This window comes from Oreochromis niloticus, linkage group LG4 (genome assembly GCF_001858045.2).
Source record: "Oreochromis niloticus isolate F11D_XX linkage group LG4, O_niloticus_UMD_NMBU, whole genome shotgun sequence".
Classification (NCBI taxonomy): Eukaryota; Metazoa; Chordata; class Actinopteri; order Cichliformes; family Cichlidae; genus Oreochromis; species Oreochromis niloticus.
In genome coordinates this window covers 13,455,582-13,466,007 of record NC_031969.2, presented here as the reverse complement: position 1 = coordinate 13,466,007, position 10,426 = coordinate 13,455,582, and the positions used below count along the sequence as shown (strand labels likewise).

The window sequence follows — 10,426 nt, the reverse complement described above, 5'->3', positions numbered from 1 at the left end:
AAAACTGTAAGTAATGCATAGTGCTTGATGCACTGATACTGGTGTTGAGCACAAACAAAGCACCAGTCTTAATGGTCATTTATACAGTTCCACCAAGAGTCAGATCCATTAAGATCTGAATGAATACACTGTGTATGTCATAGCAAATAAAATATGCATGCACCAAACACAGTGGAGGAAATAATTATTTGATCCCCTGCTGAATTTGTAAGTTCGCTCACTTGCAAAGAAATGAACATTTTTATGGGAGTTTCATTTTAATGCAGAGAGACAGAATATCAACCAAAAATCTGGAACAAAAGAAATTAGATAAAGTTTTTGAATTGATTTGCATGTGATTGAGCGAAATAAGTAATTGATCTGCTACAACACAGACAGAATTCTGGCTCCCAGCATTGGCTGTGTACCGATACAGCTCACAGATTCCAATCAATATCATTCAATTGATTACTCAATTTAGATACTTCTGATCACAACTCGCTTTGTGTTATCTTCACAAGCTAGTGGTTAATACTACTGCTTTGCATCAAGAAGCCCTGGGTTCACGTCCAGTCTCAGACATTTTTTGGAGTTTGCATAATCTTCCTGTGTCTGCATGGATTCACTCCAGGTACTCCACATGACCGCCAAACACATTTGGTTAATTGGTGATTGTAAACTGACCATAGGTGTGAATGCTTATTTATACAGCTGTAGAGGCTCCAGCGTGGCTGCAACCATGAGCTGAATAAGCAGAAGATGACAGATCGATCTGAGTATATTTTTCTACCTTTATTTGATTCTTCCTTCGATGACACTGTATCTTTAAAGTGTAATGCTCTCTCCACTGTTTTGGGGGATTTTAAATTTCACTATTTAACCTTAATTATTATCATTTTCACAACTGATTTTACAATTAAAATATTATTAGTAGTAGCAGTATTAGTAGTAGTGGAAGTAGTATGCTAAAACCTAGAGGAGAGGGAAAAGGCTGGTCTGACCTTTTCTGCTTAAACTGCTGTTTTAAAGATACAGACATGCACTCAGCTGCCACAGCACTGCAACTCTTGTCATATTGTGACCTTACTGCTACTTTCCACTACTTATTTTCATGTAATTCTTTATTGTACATTGAAGGTTTGACTTTGTTTCTTATTTGGTGCTGTATCTATTATTCAACCACAGTTAAAGTACAGCTCTTATGTGATCAACCCATTTACAAACAGCAGGTTATCACTGAATCTGTGCTGCTACAGTGAGATTCAATAACTTAGCTATGTTATTCATTTAAAACAGCTGAGCTTTTTTAATGTTAGCCTAACTCTTGTGTGGCGTTCATGTTTTTGTTCTCAGGTCTGGTAGACCCACTGCATATTTGGTTTCTTAAAATGTTTAACTTTGTCGCAGTTCCAAGAGGTACAGACGATATATATGTTTGATATTTTATCTCTGTTCGGGCCCAGCACCTCCTGATCAGGATGATTTTCTAGGTGTCATCCAGGATGAAAAGTTTTAAAAATGACTGGTTCCTTGGAGCCTGCTGTCCAGGCAACTAAAGCCATGTTAACAAGTCAAGAGGCGGGACTAATCAAATTTGACTTGGAAGACCATTCCGGTTTCTTCTTATCAGGATTAGCAGGGAAGACACCTGGACAACATCCAGGTAGTTAGTACTGGGCGAGTCCCCTTACCTACATTGGCTCCAGCTGACCACTGCATACCTATTGGGTAAAACCCACAGGATTAGGGATTAGGACATTTTTTTATCAGAGAGCTGAGGCAGACTTCCTGTATAGGGGTATTTGTGGGCCCTGCAGATCGACAGTGTGATAAACAATAAAGCAGTTCCCAGACAGGCAGAAGGCAAAATATTTGGGAATGTGTGGGATCAGACAGGTGTTGGTGCTTGAAATGGAACAATGCTGGAACCATGTGTGTGAAAATAGGAAGCACAATGACAAAACACAGGCATGCTATAGACACACAAATGCAAACAAATACACCCCCTCCCGTCCAGTGTGTCAGTGGGACTGAACCCCTTACTGTATCTTAAAGTGAGCAGTGCCACATTCCCACATTACACAATGGGAGTCAAGCGCCAATTTCCCCTCGTGAGTCACCGGGCGGTTAGCCAGAATCCCTCTAAGGTTGGCTGAAAGTCTTGTTCCATGAACTCCTCCCACATCAGAGTTTTTGCTACAGCCACTTCGAGAGCTGCACTCAGCTTTCATAGTTTTCCTTACATACAACATATATATGAGCACTTTGGAAAACCTTAGTTTCAGTTTCCGGGGATTTTGATGTGATTACTGGTCAAATTTTACTCACTTGAAACATATTTATTTCATTCATATTTCATGAACTGACTCTGGGCATAGGTGTGCTTTATACATAAAGGTGCTGAGCCAATAGGTCATCTGCATTCATGCAGTAAAGTGATATTTACAGATCACTATCACCTGAAGCAAATTGTCAACTCCAGAGAGGGCTTGACTTATAAATGCAGTTATGTTGGGGAGTTAGCCCTCAGGATACACAGCATGTCTCACACTGTAACATGAGGAAAATCCTAAGTCAAACTTCGAAACAATCGTTGCACACTGGGCAGGTCTGAACATTCTGAACAGTGTTTTTTTGCCATCACTTGAGTTTGCTGTCAAAAACATTGAGACATAAACACTGGGTGCATGGTGCTTTACTGTATGAAGGCATGATTCGGCAAAAAACAACACTAAAGCCAAAATTCCTTCCCTCTGCTCAAACATGTTCACTGCATCTGCAACAAAAGCTGCTTCTTTGGCACTTGCTGTTAACTCCATTGCACAATGCATGTTATAGACTGTTCTCCTCTTTTGATGTATGGATGTTTGGTGTATGCTGCCATGATTAGAGGGATTTTTAAGTTCTAAGTACATCAGTAAAATCTTTCAGGTGAGGATACACTTTTCCTTGGTGTGAGTGCGAGCTGAAACATGCCAGTGCTCATTAAGTAACTGTGAATCAGTGAGTAAAGGTATTACGATGTCAGACAGGCTGCGACTTGGTTGGTATTGAATAAAAATGCCTGATAAATGATATTTAACTTCACCCTTTTTAGGATAACATGAAACGAAATGAAAAAGTCCTTTGGATACTCTGCATTAACTTCTACAGCCTGTCTTTGTTAGGCTCTAGTAAGCAGGTTAGCTTGCTAACTAGCTTCCAGTGTTCTTCCTTTACTGACATGACAACTATAAAATAAAACCTTTCTATATTTTAACTCCAGAGTCTCTGCTGTCAGCTCACTCCTGAATCCCTTAAAGTCATTAAGTCTCTGTTTTTACATTGTCTGGGTCTGTGCAGCTGCAAGACGTTCTGTTGCAACACCCCCAAAAGCCTCAGCTAAGCTGTCTGAGATGCTTACCTTTGTATGTCTGACGCCCTCCACACTCCTCCTTGTGAATTTTATATTTCACATCTATACTGACTCTCACAACTACCCTTTGCTGCAGAAATGTCACTCTTAGACTGCTTTAGCATTGGTCACCATGTTTAAAACCCCAAAGATCACACACTGGAAGGATATAGCCCCTTCTGACCTGCACTATATTGACCTCGCTGTCTCTGATCATCATGCCATCCTTTTCTCTGTTACTATTCTCCTGCCCAGTGTCAAGTGTATCATCGCATATAGGAACATAAAGTCTCTCGCAAGTCACTGTACTTGGCTTGACCTCTGACCCTCCAGAGCACAATGTGGAAGGGGGAGTGGCACACTACGGTTCTGTGTTGTCTCTGTGGTCCCTCTAAAATCTCAAGAAATCTCAAATCTAAGACTCCTATATTCATCCTGCTCTCAGTTCGCAATATGAAGGCCGTTAGTTCTCACTGTCCTATAAAAAGCATGTGAGTGCTTATAATGCAGTTCTGTTGGGAGTGAAAACACAATAGTATTCCATCCTGGGTTTCTTAATAGATGCCATATAAATATATCAGATTCTTTTTCTTCTTCTACTTCCTCAAAAGTTGGGTCTATCTCGTATAAACAGTCTTTGTATTTACATCAACCTCTTTCTGCTAGACAGGCTTTCTGACAGAATATATTCTTTCTTTATAGAAACTCTAATTTAAACTCAGTTTGATTAGATTTAAGTAATACACCACTTGGTTGGGGTTAATAAAAGACTTTGGTTTGGGTTAAAATGCACCTTTATCCACAGAAACTAAAAAAAATAGTTTATAAGTGTTATTTATGAATATGCTCAAGGCTGAAACTTCCCCTCATGTTTGCTTTCCTGTCTCAACGTGTTCTGTTCTTGTTGTTAAAGTTTACTGAACTTTTAAAACATTCACTTTCACTTAAAAAAAAATAAATATATGGGCACCAATGTATGCTTGTCCTTAATTTAAATAGATGGAATGTATTAATATAGCACTTTGCTCATCTCAGCCATGATAGCTGACACTAGAATCTCGTGGCCAAGATTCCAGCTCAAGTTATGAAAGCTGAAAAGGATTTAGACAAAGACAAACCCTGATCTCAAATAAAACAAAGACACTTGCCACATATTGAGGAAAAAAGACATGATGAGTCTTTGTCAGCGCTGTGGTGAAAATCGCCTGAAATGCATTTGTTTTCCGGCACATTTCTTCACTTTTCTTCCAGAGAATAATGGTTTACATTTAAATGAGTCAGAGCGATACAGACATTACAAAATCCTTCAAACTTAAATCAAACCACATGATTGTAACAAAAAAGTGTCTCCTGCTCTGAGGGAAAAAAGTAAGGTGTGTTGACTGTACTCTCTTTTGCTCTGTTCAGTTCACCAGTCGTTATATGTGGTGTAAAAAGTTACGCCACATATAGTCTTCTCTGTCATTTCCAGTTCTAAAGAGGAAATTATTAACAATCATTCAAGATCAAGTCTCTGGATAGATCAGACCTTGTGAAAATATGAGTTTCTTTTGTCTGATGCTTGGTGACATACACGTACATCCTAAATGTAATTATTTGTAATCACCAAGATTATTAAATTTAACTAAAACTAAAACCAGAGGTGAAACAGCATTTAGTTAAGTAAATTAAAATAAAGTAGAAAAATAAAATAGTAAATAGTAAAATAGTAAAAAAAATAACTACAAATTTAAAAAAAGTAGGAAATATTTCCTTCAAGTATCACAACTTCCTCGATGAGGCATTGATAGCCACGATGTTGTGAGACCGGATGTTTACAAGTCTGCAATTCGACTGCTTTTATTGTAATACCTGTGCTTATTTTCTTTTGCCTCTGACGTATCCTCCAAACATTAATAATTAAAGTTATATGGCCAGTAAACACGTGAGTTTAAGAAAATACCATTAGCCAATGATACGTTTAGGGCTAAGCATGATATAGCTCTGCGTCTGGCTGGTGAGCTGTCCAGAGTGACCTGTCCCCTGCCTTTTGCCCCATGGTAGCTGGGAAGCTGATGAGCATAAGTGAAAGCAAATGGATGGATGGATGGTTGGACACTTAAACACATAAACACTCCTGCATTTGCTCAATTAGTGGGGGAGTTGATATAATATCAATCAATCAATCAATGAATCACAAGCCAACTAGTTCAAAATAGATGACTGAAAACTAAATAAACTAACTGTAAGAGCTAGTATTAAATTTGTTGCCCTGGGTTGTTTTCTCAAGAAGAGAAAACTCAATTTGTTGGAGCAGGGCATGTCTGTTCATGCTGAGTAAATATGATACCCTAAGCTGAAGTGTCTTAACAGCAGAGAATGAGGCAGTGTGTGTTCTTTCCTACGGTCTCTGCCCGTGTGCTCTGACACCATAAAACAGAGTCAAACTAAACACCACAGACATCTACAGTGGATCAAAGACAGCAGGGTGGTACGTATAGACAGACCTGTTTTATCCCATGTAGTAGCTCTCTGTGCTTGGCTTTTATCTGACACATCTAATGTTGAAAACATTGATTTTCATGCAGGTTAAAATGATGGCTTTCTTACTTACTGAATGGAGACACGTTGCTGCCTTGGTTTCTATTTTCTGGCTAGCTGCAGCAGAAGGTAAGTCTTTGTTTTGAGCATGAACAGTGCTTAAAAAGAAGTCCTCAGGGGAAAGTTTTTTTGTTTTTTTAAAAGACAGTATAAAAGCCTTCCACCTCCAACTGAGGCAGTAAACTTTACTCCATAATATTTGTCTCTAAGTCAGTTTCCTGTATTTCTGGTAAACTATACCAAACTGGTGTTCTTGCCAGTGAATACAATAAAAATGACCCAATAACTGAGACTGGTATTTATCAAATGTGTGATGGACCTAATCCCATTCATGCTGGTGATATTGCTGAAAATACTTTCCTGACATATGGGAGCATTTTGATAACCATGTCTGGGAGAAGAAGAGCATGATCTGCAGATTAGCAACTAACTTGACGGCTGACAGCTTTTACGATGTCCTGTAAAATCTGGATCTTAACATTATGTGTAGTATCCTTGGAAGTATAAGTGAATGCAACTTTTCTGCAGAGCTTCAAGAACTGACAGTAGTTAGCTAAGCTTAGCATGATGTCAATAAAACACAGTTAAACAGAGCTAGTCTGACACATGGTGACGTTCTGCAATTACAGCAAACAAGAAAAAATAAATAAACTAAGTGTAAGAATGTGTCTCTGGGACATCAGCCGAGTACATTTTTGTCATCTAATACTCAACATAAAGTCTCTATGTTGTCTTTTAGTGAAAATAATGAATATGTTAGGTTTCAGAGGAAGAAGGATCCGAATGCAGGATTCAAAGAAAAACTCTATTTAGGTTGTCAGGAGTCCAAAACTACTCCATGTCAGAAACAGAAATCCAGAATGAGCCAAAACAAACATCAAGCAAGGATGGATACGCTGATGCTCTGACAAGGGCTAAAGAGAGACCACTATTTAAACACAATGAGGGCTAATCAGGGAAACGGACACAGCTGGAAGAAAACTAGACACAATAAAGTCATAAAGACAAAACATAAGTGAAATTAAAAGTGAGATACACAAATGCACAAAGTAAAACAGAAAATACCAGGGGAGCTGGATTACACACAAAGACAAGAAACCTCAAGCAGAGAAGACCCAGGTGAACACTGGGGCAGACTACACTTATAAACTGAAATGCAAGGAAAACACAAGAAACCAGATATAAATAACTCCAAGATTAGCAATTCAAAATAATGTAAAATATTAATAATATGAAAACTCAGCTTAATGACAAAAAATCAAAAACTAGAGCTTGACATTGTATTTATTTATTTTTACAGTTTTTAGTGGGTGGATATTATCTGTTTCACATTGTCGACTAACAATTATTAATTTTAAATTTTAAAAAATGAGAATGAGATGAGAGAAACACCCTTCAGCCATGTTATGAGTGTTGATGTTTGTCCATCAGAGGGCACTCAGCAACGTCCTTGTTAGCAATACATGAGCGCAAGTAAATAAGTTAGTACACAAAGGAAATGTTTGGAGAGTCTGTGTCTGAAAAGAAAAAGAATTACTGAATGATAAATCACCAAAAATCAGTATTGGGAACAGCGAAAAGACAATTAAAATCAAAAGAATAAAGTAACTAAAACTAAAATTACCAGAAAAACCCCCACATTCTGTCATCGTGTGCACTCAGAGTCAGCAGCTGATTTATTAACTTAGCATCAAAATGAGGAAAATCCAGTTGTGTTTAGTAGCCATTCAATAACTCTATTCCTTCATCTACTTATTTGATAGTTTATAGTTTTTATTACTTTTAACAGGGACATGTAATAAAGAGGTATCTGTTCCTTATCTGTGCTCAGCTAAGCTAACAGCCTGCTAGTGTCAGCTATCCTGGTACAAACTTAAAACAAGAAAGTGGCTTAAATTTAGCATTTACAAAGTCATAATCCTAAATCTTGTTTCCTGGCAATACTTGGATACATTTTCCTGAAATCCAATTAAACTCTAATCCAGACAGTGAATTCCCACTGAAGAGTATTTCTAGTAAATATTTTCATTATAAATAAGCGCTCTTTTAAGGATGACAATTGTTAACTAATTAAAACATTGCTCCTGTTAGCATATTGAGCTAAAACGTGACTAAAAATGTTCAAGGATGTAACTTGAGCAACTGATAATACTATGTCCTCTCTCTTTGGTATTTCAGCCAACCCAAAAATAGAGTTGAAGACTTCGCCCAATATCACAGCACAGCTTGGACAAAATGTGACACTGACATGTGAAGCCAACTTAGACTCATTAAGTATTAAGCAGTTGTCCTGGGTATCTCCTAGTAAAAATCAATGGATGTGTAAATATGAAAATGGAAACATTGTGCCTGAGAACAGCTGTGAAGTAATAAATGGGACTTCACTCGTCCTGAAACTCATCAACGTAAGCCCAGCTGATCAGGGAGTATACATGTGCAAGCTACGCTCCACGGGGGGAGCAAGAGAGAATACCTCTACTGTTACAGTCCAAGGTGAGCTCACTTTTAATAGGTGGTAACAAACTTGTGATTTCTTTTTATTTATTCTAAGAGCCTTTTGTCTTTACAGAGTCTTCCACAAGTTCTCCAGAGAACAACTCCACGACTCTTGGACAACCACCATCTCCTGAAGCTCTGGGAAGAAATTCAGGGTCAGGAAATTTGGTGCAGTTGATGTATATAATGGTGGGAATCATCATAGCGAATCTTATTATGTATTGTTAATAGAACAAACATGTCCATTTCAGGACTTTATATGACTAATTTTTAATGTGAACAGCTATAAGTTGCAGGTGGTCGTGCCCCAGAAGCTCAAAAAGAGAATTTCTGAAATTCTTAGCAAATCTTTATCTGGAGAGAAGGATTGTAAAATCACCGTTTAACTTAAATCTGGACTAATGAAGCGCTGAATGGCTTCATTTAAAAAATCACAGCACTGATTGCTGAAAACTCCCCACTTGATGGCAGCACAGCATTTTCTTTCCCTTGTCATGTGAAGCGGAGGCACAGTACACTTGAACATTCGGCAGGAGCAGACTGAATAACTTTTATCACGAGTATCTAATTATTCCAGAAAACGTGAACAGATGAATTCACAGGCAGAAAAATCTCCACATTGCAGAAAATCCAGCTTCATTTTCACTCTTGTTTTATTGGCAGTTTTATTTTGACTGTGAAAAGGAGGTTTGCATGTCACATCGCCACAATCACATTTATTCAAATACTGCGTAGAATTATTTGCTTGTCTGTTAAAAGTCATAATGTTATGTTATCATTTTTTTATTTCCATATTACATTCAGCTCACAGTAAATGTGTAGTGACATGTACTCTAGCCTAATGAGCAGTGGCTGATGTTGAATCTTGCTTGGACACTGGATTTAGGGGGACTTGTATATAGGGTTGGAACTTTTTTAAAAATATTTTTTATATACTACGCTTAAAAAGTTGTGAAATGCTGTAAATGTGATGTACAATGTGTAAACCTTTTGAGAATAAAGCAAGTAAACACCCCCCTGGTGCATTTCATCAGCATATTTGACTTGACATACACTCCGACTGTTGGTGTACATCTGCTGCTGCGACGCACGTGTTTGCTCTGCTATCGTGTGACTGCATGCGAGAGGTTTGTTTTTGTCTTACAGGTTTCTCTGCTCAGTGGGAAAAGACAGAAAGAGCATTCTGTTTTCAAGCTTTTTATCTCAATTTCTTTTCTTTCTTCGACTTTTAGCACAAGAGCTGGAGTTTCCACTGGAATCGGACGAGTCTCAACAAATAACAAAAAGTCATTAACGTAATATCAGCAGTCAGTGATGAATGTTACATTCTGACAAGTTACATAAATAATAAAAAAAATAAATGTGCTTCACAAAAACTCTCCATCCCAGGGCAGATATATCAAAATAATAAGACCTGAAGCTGAGCAGATACACAGCACAGATTAGTTTCACAGGGTAGAACACAGGCAAGATATTGGAAAAGTTCTACTGCCTTTTATAAGTGCGAGTGTGTGAACACGTGCGTGTGTCTGATCAGGTACCCAGTGAATACAATCTATAGCTTTCATTTGCGTCTAATTTTTCAATGGCACACTTTGGGAAATGCAAACACAGATGTGGATCAGCATGCAGCAGCGCCGTGTGTTCTTTAATCTACAGACTGAATTTGTGGAAGGCTCACAGAGGCAGAGGGAGAGTGGCTTAGGGAAGAGCCGCAGTCAAAGGGAATGGTTTCATGGAAAAAAAAAAACAACAATTCTGATGAACGCAGATTAGTGTCAAACAAACTTTAAGCATGTAAACTGCCTTACTCTGTCATCCTGAACCAGTTTTGGTGCTGGTGTGTGGAAAAAACAAAAAACTGCTCTTTCATTAAAGAGGGGTGTTCAGGCTTCACCTCACGAAAAAACACACATATGATGATGTTTTTGTGTGCGTTTGTGTGTTTGTTTTTAGAATAGAGTGTTGTTCACTTAA

General features: G+C 38.1%; 1 non-coding gene across 1 annotated transcript; it reads left to right on the top strand.

Annotated features, from left to right (window-relative positions):
- Nucleotides 1–5,725: 5,725 nt before the first annotated feature.
- Nucleotides 5,726–9,464, top strand: LOC106098887 (uncharacterized). The gene is made up of 4 exons (XR_002061923.2): nt 5,726–5,843; nt 5,941–6,022; nt 8,132–8,446; nt 8,523–9,464. It is a non-coding gene; the product is annotated as an uncharacterized LOC106098887 (transcript).
- Nucleotides 9,465–10,426: the final 962 nt, after the last annotated feature.